We start from the raw sequence: 12,856 nt of genomic DNA, 5'->3' as shown, positions 1-12,856 counted from the left end.
GAAAACTACAGGTTTACAGACTGTATTACTCTGATCTGTGTAATTATCAATGTTTTTACACCTGTTTTGTGTATTAAGGATAAATTTTAGATGACCGGATGCGGACTCGTTTTTCAGTTTTCTGTTCCTATGACGCGTAAGCTTATGAGATGGTTTGATGAACGAGATTTACACTGTTACAATCAATACTTCAAATTTGTTGGACAGTTATATGAACATGGATGACTATATCTAACTTTGTTTGAAATTTTGAATTGAAGTAGAAGCTATTTAGTATTAGTGTTCTTTTTTCAAAAGTCTTGAGGTCAATGGGCTAAACAAACTTTTGTCACCTCTGCGTTTTCTTATCTTCCCACTCGAGGACACAAATTTTAGCAGCTTACACTGTCGGAGTATTACAAGCAAAATCAAATGTCTTAAAGAGTTTTTGTTTAGTATTTTAACCTATTCTCTCTATACAAAATGGTGAAAAAACTGTTGTGGGCTATAGTTCCCCTGGTGTCGAAATGTAATACGTTTCACAAAATATTATAGAAAAGGTCATTGATAATGATGCTCCTGCTAGAAGGACACTTACTATCATGCTTTATTTAAAAGTTGGAAATATCCTTGCTCGTACTTCTTGTCTTGCAGACTAACCATTATATGACTATATCGAAAAACACCTGAAACATGAAATGATAAACCAATTTTCCCATGCAAATATATGGAGTGGTCTACCTATGTTGAAAGAGATCTTAATAATGTAGCCAGTCAATGTGTGCGTGCCTTTTTGCTTTAGAAGTGAAACTAAGTAAATAAATAAATAAACTAAAACTTCTTTTTCATAACTCATTTTTAATTCAACTTTCAATGTTTGACCGATCTTATAGTATAAAGTATAAAACATTATTCTAGTATCAGTGATTCAACCCAACACACCTGTACTTACAAGATGAAAAGTTAAAATGTCCTTGAATTACAAAATGCCTTGAACTTCCCATAAACACATACTTATACATATATACAGTTTTAAGACTCAAAAATCATCAAATAGATTAGTTAAAACAGGATGGGAAAATATAGGTGTCAATTAGTGTAGCTTAAAATTATTCTTCGCTTAAATGTAATTTATTAAGCATGTTTAAATGTATAAAAGCCATCAGCAAAAAAACCAAGTGTTAAAAGAAGTGTATATTTTTTACTTAATTGTTAAATTTGCAACTGCAAACATTTTTAGCAGATAATAATATCCGAGAGAACAAAAAGAAACAAAATGTTGGACAAAGATGGCCACTTGTGAGGTGGTCAAAACGTTACACTACAGATTTTACCTAAAATGAGACCGTGAACAAAATTGAAGGCAAAATATTTTAGGTGAGGAATAGACAAATTACCCATAATTGACTATGTCATTAAAAAGGTTGTATATATACAACGAAAACCCAAATACAGCCTGAGCAAAATTAAACATATAAAGACAAAGATGAAAATACGTAATAAGTTTTTTATTTGTTTGTTGTTAAGCATAAAACTACACAATGGACTGTCTGTGCTGTGCCCACCAGGGGTATCGAAACCTGTTTTTAGCAATATAAACCTTCAGGCTTGCTACTGAGTCACTAGAAGGGCAGATTGGTTTTGATAGCCTGTGTAGAGATGAGTATGGGAATAAAAAAGCAAATGCTGACAAAGGAAGAGTAAGAAACAGATAAATCGTTTGAAAATATACAAAAAAATAAATGCCAATCTATGGAATCATCATAAAATACGCAAAAAAAGTGTTTTCGTATTTATAAGTATATTATTATTGGAGTTCATTTATTAAATGTTTTCATTAATATTTCACTCTTCCGGTTTCTATATCGTTCAGTGTTATTGTTGATAAGTCTCCCAATTGTTCTGGACATTACTTCTTGAATAAACATATATTGTTTGTTTGTTTTTGAATTTCGCGCAAAGCTACACGATGGCTATCTGCACTAGCCGTCATCACCACCCACCGCCAACTCTTGGGCTACTCTTTTACCACGAACAATGGGATCGACCGTCACATTATAATGCCCCCACGGCTGAAAGGGCGAGCATGTTTGGTGAGACGAGGATTCGAACTCACGACCCTCAGATAGCGAGTTGAGCGCCCTAACCACCTGGTCATACAGGTTCCAAATAATAAATGCCTTAAACATGCAAGTTGTAAAAGAAATTATGACAAACTTCCAATAAATAGAGATAGTTGATGAGTGTACCAATCAAAATAGGTTTGACTATATGTTTCATAGTGTATCCAAAAGTCAAAGTGGAGAAATATACAAATCAAATAAATTTTATGATTAAGAAAAAATTAAATTTTAGAAAAGCAAATGAATGAAATATATTTCTGTTGTTATTGTTGTCTTGTTTATTAGATGAGAAAATAGTCAATTAATGTAAATCCCTAAGGCGTGTTTATTTATGAAGACTACAGTCAGTAAGTTCATTTCTTAAACAGTCATTCTGAAATGAAGAAGAGTGCAGTTGTTGGCATAGAAATATCTTGATATTTGTTCTCAGTATTAACCTGAATAATTTGTCGTTTATACACTGACTGGCCATTTATTAGGACTTGGACCTGACCTAACTTATGCTGATCACATGATGTGTCAGGTGGTCCCTGCAGCAGCACCAAATACTGGGGCAAGCACATTTGTAGTCAGTCTAAGAGATATGGGGAAGCGCAAAAATACTGCAGCATTTACAAGAGGTAAGATAGTGGGTAACGTATAGCAGGTGCCACAGTGGTCAAGATAGTTTCATTGGTAGGATGTTTCAAGATATTGTCATTCGAGTTTATCAGCAAAGAAAAAAGTTGAATAAATTGTCTGACACAAGGAGAATTGTGTCCACAAACACGTAGTGGTAGAAAAAGGTGATTAGACAAGATGGAAAAATAAACCATCATAGAAAACACACTAAATAACATGGATTCACTGCAGGGCAATCCACACTAATCTCCATCTGTATCTTTTATAGAACATTACAAGTGGACTGTAACAGTAAGAGATCGTTGCATAAATTCAGTTATCAACAATAAAAAGTGCCTTGAGTGGTGTATAGAGCATAGACATGGGACTCGTGAAAGGTGACGTGATCCAACAATGATGCTTTAACCATTTGTTGCATAGGTAGGATAAGACGGATTTGAAAAAAAGGCTAACTCATCTTACTTGTGTGATCCCAACTGTCTAGGTCTCTGGTGTTGGAGTTATGACTTGGAACATGTTTTCCTGGCGTACTCTGGGCTTCTTGATTCCTTTAGAAGACTCAGTGAATGCCACAGGTTACCTCAGCATAGTTTCTGATCAAGTGATGATTCATATATATCCTGTTGATGACAGCTACTTCCAAGACCCCAAACAGAGCACAGACAACAAATTTCTCAAATCCTTTAACAAAGGTCTGTGTTCTTCCTTCTGGAACAATAGACATATTTCTCATTTTCTCGCAAAACCATTCAAATAAAATGACTGCCATTAGTCTTTACATACTGATTTGTAAAGTCAATAAACATTGCATTGAAAATGTCACTACATAAGTTATGAGTCATCACCTTTAGTGTGGGTCTATTTTGATAGATTTTTTGCGACCCATGAAACTATTTTCGAGATATACGCAGTTCTCCTGATAATGTTTGTGCCCCAATGCTTATTTTGTTACTCACGCTACTTTATATGACATGCCAGTAACTCGAAAGGCACGTTTTTCTTTCCCAAGAGCAATTTAAAACTATAAGTACACATTATAATTTTAAACTTGTGGTGCACAAGATCTTACAGTTCCTTTCACTTAATCTCATTGATAGATCCATAGACATAAAATAAACATAATATATAACAGAATAACAAATCCTAGCCATTGTATTCTAAAATCATACATGAACTGTAGAGTTAAAAGATGTCGTTCCCAAAATGGTCAGTGTTTGTGTGACATCCTAACATAGCCAAATGAGCATAGTTTACATTATTTTCAGCGAGTAAGCGACAACACCATGTATGTTTATGTAAAATACTGATCACCTTTCTCTATATGTATTAGTTGCTTTCTATTTCTAGACACAGGTAACAGTGCCAATATTGAAATAGAAAGCTATGAATACAGAAAAAAGTGCCAGTTTTCTGAAAAAGCGACTTAAGAAGACTCATTCACGTGTGACGTAATAAACAGGGATTACTGTCTTATATTTTATTAAGTGGGGGTAATGAACTAGATAATATGATATTTCTTGACAAACATAGTACACATTGTGGACATTTTACATGTTTCCAGTAAACAGTTACGTACAATCATGGCGTACAATGACGTAAACCACAAACACCAAGTCGCCAAACGATAGAATTTGTTTAGTCTCTGCCCCTATTGTTAGATTATTGAAACATTTATACTTCGACAGGTCTGCAACTGTTTTAGGATTCGGAGAGAAAAATGCATGTAATAGAATTAAAGTTTCGTTCCATATTTAAAAAGAGAATCAAATTTCTAATGAAATTTATATTTCAACAGTAACAATACGTACTTATTTAATCAATGTATGGCGCATTTAGTAATTTACCGATAAATGCGTTAGTTTGTCTCGAGGTAGATATTATACTGTTTGTTTGTTTTCTAACACGGCAAAAGAATTAAGATAACCATAAACTGAAGACACGCGATTTTTGACACAATGATATACGAAATTTGAAATTAGATATTTTCTACATCCTAAGCAATTGAAATCTCTCAAATAAATGAAAAAATGGAGATTGTAATATATATGTTGCAAATAAGAGCGTCAGTTACTTCTATATTGCATTGTTATCTTAATAAATATTTTATAATATATGTTGCAAATAAGAGTGTCAGTTACTTCTATATTGCATCGTTATTTTAATAAATATATTATAATATATGTTGCAAATAATAGCGTCAGTTACTTCTATATTGCATTGTTATTGTTATTTTAATAACAGATATTTTGCCAGCAGTTCAATGTCGCCAAAGAGCTATGTTTTGGTTCGTTTATTTTCAGTTAAGCATAAAGTTACCTAATGGGCTATCTGTGCTGTGCTCACTACGGATATCGTACCCCGGTTTTAGCGTTATAAGCCTTCAGACTTACCGTTGTGCTACTGGGGGGAACCAAGGTATGAAGACATTCTAAAAAAACAAATTTTTGTTTTAGTTGTTTGTTGTTAAGCACAAACGTACACGATGAGCTAGCTGTGTTCTGCCCACCTCGAGTATTGAAACCTGATTTTTAGCGTTATAAACTTGCCACTTAGCCACCCCGGACCAAAAACATAAATAGAACTAGATTTAAAATAATGATTTAATAAAATTGAACGACTAATGAACTAAATTTTAAATATTATAGATCAAGAAAGTAAAGGTAAGAGCTAGTAATAAATCAAATGTTTCGAGCATTTTCTCGATATATAACATTAGATCATAAAAGTGGCGTTTTAATAAATGCATGTCTACCATAAAAACTGCATTAAATTATTGTTTATACCTTTTGAACATAGCTTTTGTATGTTTTTTGAACTTGGCAGAAAGCTTACGAGATACTAACTATGGAAACACGTTTCAGATACCTATATTTTTGCATTCCAGAAGATCTGTTAACTTGTAACTAAAATGATGTCCAAAAATTATGCATTAGGAGATACAATTACATAAGTCGTGAAACTGACGATAGGAAATATACATTTAAGCAATGTTTCTGCAAAATCATTTCCATGAGTAATATCCGGTGTAAAATTGATTTTAGATTATTGGGAATTTGGTATATAATTGAAAAATTATTGTCAAGGCAATCGATTGTAATAGATTCTAAGAAAGAAAAGTAAAAAATTTGTCAATCTTCTGGGTAAGATTTATTTCGCTTTAGTTAATCTATATCAAAGGTTAGGGTCATCAAAATATATTTTTCTCCAAAAGAATATTATATCATAGAAAGACAGAAGACACAGTTCCGTTCAATGTCATTGAATAGAAGTCAGATGTTGTGAACTGTGTCAACATATCTGTAAGAGCATTGCTGTAAGAATATCTGAACTCCTATATTTGGTCGAAATATTGAGTGTTACATGAGTATGAGTCGACTAAAATGCGTTCAATATTTGTTAAATTCAAAACAACGTTTCTAAATAAACAAACTATTTGATCTCTTAGTTCAGCAAAGTTGTCTAATTAAGACATCCGAAAAAGCGAGAGTACTCCGGGTCCTTCAACATATAAACATAGAATATGTTATGTCATCTTTGTAAGTTATCGGTTTACTAGCTTCTATGAAAATTATAGTAAAACATATAAATATTTAATAATAAAAACTATAAATTTGAAATATATTTGTTATACACTCAAGAATGTACTTAAGCTCAAAGCATTAAGCACTACCTAAATGTAAATAAGTTCATTATTTCTAATTTCTAGTCATTGTTTTTCTTTCTGTTGATATCTTTCTTACAGTAGTTTTTATTATGTAATGTTTCTGTATTAATAACATTTAAAACTCTAAAGCACATTTAGTGACTCAAAAAAAAAGGATCAAGTTGAGCTCAATCACAAGACCATTATTATTATTATGATTTAGTACTTTATTTATATATCAGATATTTGTGTCCACTTGAAAGTTGATACTGTCATATATTTTATCTGAAGTGTAGAAGTCCTAGTCATTTTGATCGGGATCCGGGAAAACCAGGTGCTATGTTTGAGTGTATAAATTCGATGTTCCTTTATCGATTCAATCTACCTCCTTTTGTTCTGCATTTAGTTTAGATAAAACGTGCGGTCCATATATGGAGTTGATATAACGTTCAGTTTTCTTGTTTTTTACACTATGTTTCACAGTCGGGTTATGAGTTTGAAATTCTCTAGTATTTTAAAGCGGCCAAGTGAATACTACAAATTCAACGAGCAAGTGTGTGTAGCTAATTATTACAAAAAAGTAGTCCTTATATGTTCTTTCTTTGCTTTATTTAATTTTTACATGGAGTATGGCCTCATAAAACATGTTTGACACGATACTGAAGATGATTCAAATTAAAAAGAGTCTAATTACTTGTATATAATAGCAAGTTACAACCAAAAAAATCTTCCTAATTTCATTAGTTCATCGATAATGTATGAAAAATAGGTTTTGCTAGAGATATAGAATTCGTTTATAAAATGGACTAGTGATTCTTTTATTGTTAGTTTGCTTAATCATTTACATACAAGTATATATATATATATATATATATATAATAACAAAAGGTTATGACTATTAAATACATACACAAAAAAATACGTACAACTAAACAATAACAAGAAAACATACAAGTTCGAAAATGGTTGTTTAGTCTAAGTTTCAGTTTTGTGGTACAAATAACATCAGCTTCTCTTTAAACAAACAGTAACGTAACGAAGCTCTTCAAACTAGACTGATTACGCAACCGAGTGATAATTTTCAGTAGCATTCAATACTGCACTGAAAACATTTAAAAATGGAGGAGAGATTTTTTTCGTGAAATTATTTCTTTCAAAACAGCTTATTATGACTTCTTTATAAAGAAAGATTTTACAAACAACTGAAACTTTTTTCATTGAAAAATAAATAATTAATGTTTTTTTCACAGAGTTTGTCTTAACTTTTAGATTTCGGAGAGAAAATTCCAATATAATTTATTATTTATTTAATTGGTGCATTAATTAGTAGCTATTATTCCATAAAAACCTTTTGTAAACATGGACGTTTTCCAACTAATTTGAAAAAAAAAAACTTAAACACTTTACATTTTATCCCCACATCACATATTATCCTACTTTAAAGTAGACTTTAAACAATGATCCAGTTCACCTTTCTTGATTGTAGCCAGCAATAACAATTATCCATACCAGTACATTTTCGCTGGAACTCATATCTCTTCGATTGGCTTAACTGCCAACATTCGAATTCCTTCTGTCGTACTTTCCGTTTTTATTTTAGCATTCTTCTTCGTCTTCTTCCATCTACCATAGAAGGCAGTCGATGTGATCAAAACTCCAGTTATTAAGGCTGCACTTCCAGAGGTCAGTGAAGCTATTGTCACGTGAGCAGGACACACACGTAGACCAAGACACAACATTCCTATCAACAGAACAGAAAAGGCGAGGCAAAAACAGGATATTGCAACACATTTTCGATGGCAGAACATAGTTTCCTACTGCTCCGACTCCACTTAACGCAAGTAATGGCGATAAATTTAGTAGAGAGCGTAAAGCAACATAAAACACGTGTTCAGTTTGAACCATCTCATTGAAAACAGCACTTCAAGTATATATACAAGTCAAAATGTGCTGAGCTCAGCTTTTCTTACACATAAATAAAATTATACTTATAAAAAAAAATAATATTTACACTGCCAACAAATACAGCAGACAGTTTGCTTTTTCAAGTACAACTCGAGTTGAAAATAAAATTATATTTTGAAACAAATTACCAATATATAACGATAGTTTTATATGGTTCTATAATTTCATTTCACTTGTATCACATAAGAGAACTTCAACACAAACATAAGAAGTTCATGTGAAAGATAATTATTAAATTAGGCGGGAAAAGAGGAAAGAAAGAGATTAAGTTACAGTATTTGATAAAGCTAACTCATTAATCATTATAAAACTACGTGTGTATACAATAGATCATCGTTTCACACAATACTGAGTTATGCGAGAAATAGCTTCAAGAAAGACCATTTCTAACGATACAGCTAGATATTAGTCTGTAACATAGGGCTTGTAACGTTTCACTGTGAGTTTCCGGGTTGATAAAATATGTTCCTTCTTTCATTGGTTGATCAAGTAATTAGTGTATACCAATCATATAGCCAGAAGCGTTTCTTATACTACTTTACAAAACTAATGTTTCAGCAACCAGGTCAACATACTAGAGCACGTAGTATGGCTCTTTCCCAAAGTCCATTTGTTCGCAGCAATCATAGCTATGCAGGTTGTTTGTTTAACACTATGTCTTCTTGTAAACATCTAACTTCAATCGTTCATGTAATATAATATTCAAACATGAAAAAATATGTTCATATTATATTTAAAAAACATTGAACTGTAGCCTTTATTCAAGTGTAGAACCGCTAATGTTACTGTGACAAAGATATCACTAAAAATAGTCCATGACGTAATGAATTCTGTACACACAGTTAGAAAGTGTTTTATACATACGCACTTATTTCGATATTACAAAATTAACATTATTTATTGTATAATAAGTTACTTTATAAGCTTGTAGTAACATAATCTATACAATATTATCTCAGAAGGTGTAAGAAAGTGGCCTAGGTATAAAACCGACAGCATGTACTGATCTTTAAGGGAAAAACATAACTGATATTAGAATATTCTATTATAAGACAGACAGTAAAGATACTCGTCAGTTTCTTCACGTAATATACGACAGACATAATAATAGCAACTGCCTCAGAATTAAACTTGGAGTTATATTCGTAGGTTTCTTCAAAAGAAGTATTTCCTTCCTACGTCACAGAGCGGTATGCCTGCGGACTTACAATGCTAGAAACCGGGTTTCGATACCCGTGGTGGGCAAAGCACAGATAGTCCATTGTGTAGCTTTGTGCTTAACTACAAAAAAAAACAAACCTACGTCACAGTATTGATATACATATTTCTGTTATCAAAGTGCATTGCACATTTTATATGTATTTTTTTTATAGTTATTAGTACGGAAATTTCATAACCTAGAAATCCAAAGTGTAGCAAGTAATGGCTCGACTTGATCTAAACAATGTTACGTATTATTTTCAAGGGCTTAAAATGGCATGATGGTTTGAGCGCTCGACTCGCAATCTGTGGGTCGCAGGTTCGAATCCCCGTCACACTAAACATCCTTACCGTTTCATCTCTGGAGACGTTAAATGTTACGATCAGTCCCGCTATTCGTTGACAAAATAATAGCACAAGAGTTGGTGGTGGGTGGTATTGACTAGCTGCAATCCCTTCTGTCAAAATCAGGGACGGCTAGCCAGATACTCCTCATGTAACTTTGAACGAAATTCAAATAAAACCAAGGGCGTAAAACGGACTTCCCAAATAAACAAGGTGACTCATAGCTGTCTAAAAGCAGTGTGGTACAAAATGATTTCTAACTTTTAGAAATTATGATTTTTCTTGTTGGACTTATATACCTCCTTACAAGAATATTTTTAACTTTACTCTTAATTACAAGCTCAACTAACGACTTAAAATAAAACTTTTATCTAATTGAGGCTCTTTGTTCAATTATTTGCGATTCGAAGTTAATATTTTTTAATGAAACACAGAAGTTCTTTAACGTTACTCACTATGGTCGTTTCATTCCAAAACGTAGTATACTGAAAGACTAAGATAGTTTAGTGGCAATGATAAATAATAAACTGGCCTACGTTCTTTCTGGGCCAAGAAAATGTTATTGGTATTTTTTAGCACTAAAATTCGAGACTCGATCCATACAATTAGTATAATCCCAGACAGTCTATTATGCAGACTCGATCCATACAATTAGTATAATCCCAGACAGTCTATTATGCAGACTCGATCCATACAATTAGTATAATCCCAGACAGTCTATTATGTAGACTCGATCCATACAATTAGTATAATCCCAGACAGTCTATTATGCAGACTCGATCCATACAACTAGTATAATCCCAGACAGTCTATTATGCAGACTCGATCCATACAATTAGTATAATCCCAGACAGTCTATTATGCAGCTTTTCGCAACAAACTCTCATTACCTACAGTTTGAGCAAGTGTTATGTTTCTTAAATGTTATAGTTACAAGATGAATGGCATTTCATTTTATGCACCATGGGTCTGTTTGTTTATTGTTATGCACAAAGCTACACAGTGGGCTATCTATGCTGTGGCTACTACAAGTATCGAAACCCGATTTTTTGCGTCATTAAATCACTATTTTCAAATTTGTATAAATATTTTTTTTATATTTATTATAAAATAATTTAAAATATTTAGTTAAAGTTTTCTCCTCGAACCCATTAAACATCAATTTATGTAGTAATATGTTAATATTAGATATTAAGAACTGTACATTACTACAAATTCTACAATACCTAAGAAGCTGTGAGTGTATAATGCTCTGTATGGCATTTGTTGATACATTACTCTTTGGAGAGGGAAGTCCAAATATTTGAAATGTCAGATCGTTTCTTTTACCATGAATATTAATATTATAATAATTATTAATTATATTTGATTATCTTAATGTTTAAATCTAAATAATGTACTTCAGTGTTTGATATAAAAGTTTTCTCAATCTGTAGAACTGCAGGATAAATGTTACCTATGTAATTACTTATTTCTGGGATATTAATACTAATCAAATCGTCAATACATCTGTATGTTAAAAAAAATAATTCCGGACCTGAAAAATTATTTAGGAATTTATTTTCGTAATAATGAAGAAATAAATGGGCAACAAAGCTCGAATAATTAGCACCCATCGGTATACCTGTTACTTGTTTATAAATGAACTTATCAAAATAAATATAATTATTATATACACAAAAACTCAATATGCTTTTTATCTTATTAGCTGTAAAAGTTTGTTTTTCTATTTGTATGGGTAAATCTATAAATTCATCTGTTAACGAATTTATCACTATTATCAAATCAGTGGTATAGATGTAAACAACGTAGTAAAATCATATGTTTCAACTGTATTTGCTAATTGTGTTTTATTTAAATTTTCTTTCTAGACTTTTTAAGACAGGTTCATTACTTTTAATTATCCAAATATCATGTTTATTACTTGCATTTTGTTGTAATTTAATGAATAACTGATTCAGTAATTTACTTAATAAAACTTAATAATATTTAATGAGCTAGTAATCAAACGAAATTTAATAGGATATTTACTTAATTTAGGGATCGCATATAAATATGGTGATTCTGAATATGGATTTGTTTCAAATCGTTCGTATTCAGTTGTAAGCTAAATATAAAAAGGTGATAGCAAAAGCATAAAAGGATGGCAGTTGTTTAATAAAGATGCTGAAAATGTGGCTTTATTGATATATACTGAACTTACTCCCAGAGGGTAGACCTTAGTACTAGCTAATATGGAGACTTGAGGTTGCTGTATTTCACTTTAAAATTTATCAATTAACAAACGAAAACTTGTCTCGAAGTTGTCTCGAAAAGATACGTCCAAAACCATTCTCTTTGGGAGTTTCCGAATTGAACTTACTCTTAATATTCAATAAATTGTAGTGTAAAGACACCTCTTGGCTCCTGGGGGACGTGTTAATAATATTTTAAAACCTTTTCTAACTGGAGTGTACACCCCTCGTAAAGTAAGTCTTTCGTTTATGGGTAAAAACAGTTATCTGCTGAAAAAAAAAAATCTTGAAATCATACGATACACAAATTTCAGTGGGTATAGCTTTCAAATATTTATTGCTAATTAAGAACTTTTACAAATAAAAGGACAGAATTTCTAAACTTTGATTAGAATAGCCCACGGGTTAGCGGTATGTGGTTTTGATTAACTGCCATCCGTCCCACCAAACATGCTCGCCCTTTCAGACGTGGGGGCGTTATAATGTTACGATAAATCCCATTATTTTTGATAAAAGAGTAGCCCAAGAGTTAGCTGTGGGTGGTGATGACTAGCTGCCTTCCCTCTAGTCTTATACTGTTAAATTAGGGACGGCTAGCGCAGATAGCCCTCGTGTAGCTTTGCTCGAAATTCAAAAATAAACAAACAAAGAAAATTTGAAATATCACTTACATTTATAAAATAATTTAAATCTGTAATAAATGAAATTTACTTGCAAAATGGAGGTCGTTATATTTTACAAAGAAA

At 32.0% G+C, this 12,856-nt stretch overlaps 1 protein-coding gene across 5 annotated transcripts in view; it reads right to left on the bottom strand.

Annotated features, from left to right (window-relative positions):
• LOC106456865 (techylectin-5A-like) overlaps nucleotides 1–12,856 on the bottom strand; it is a 70,554-nt gene that overhangs the window by 41,673 nt on the left and 16,025 nt on the right. For 2 of the 5 annotated variants that reach the window (XM_022382648.1, XM_022382651.1), the window contains exons 1-2: nucleotides 7,838–8,769; nucleotides 3,186–3,431 (exon numbers count right to left, since the gene is read on the bottom strand). The exons of 1 other annotated variant lie outside the window; for it this stretch is intronic. The gene's annotated coding sequence lies outside the window, so the exon portion shown is untranslated. Of the gene's footprint in view, nucleotides 1–3,185; nucleotides 3,432–7,837; nucleotides 8,770–12,856 lie in introns of those variants that run through there. 2 more of the 5 variants (XM_013916238.2, XM_022382649.1) reach the window with 1 other exon arrangement.

Source organism: Limulus polyphemus, unplaced genomic scaffold, assembly GCF_000517525.1.
Source record: "Limulus polyphemus unplaced genomic scaffold, Limulus_polyphemus-2.1.2 Scaffold266, whole genome shotgun sequence".
Classification (NCBI taxonomy): Eukaryota; Metazoa; Arthropoda; class Merostomata; order Xiphosura; family Limulidae; genus Limulus; species Limulus polyphemus.
The sequence above is the reverse complement of the archived record's forward strand: the minus strand, read 5'-3'. Positions and strand labels throughout refer to the sequence as shown.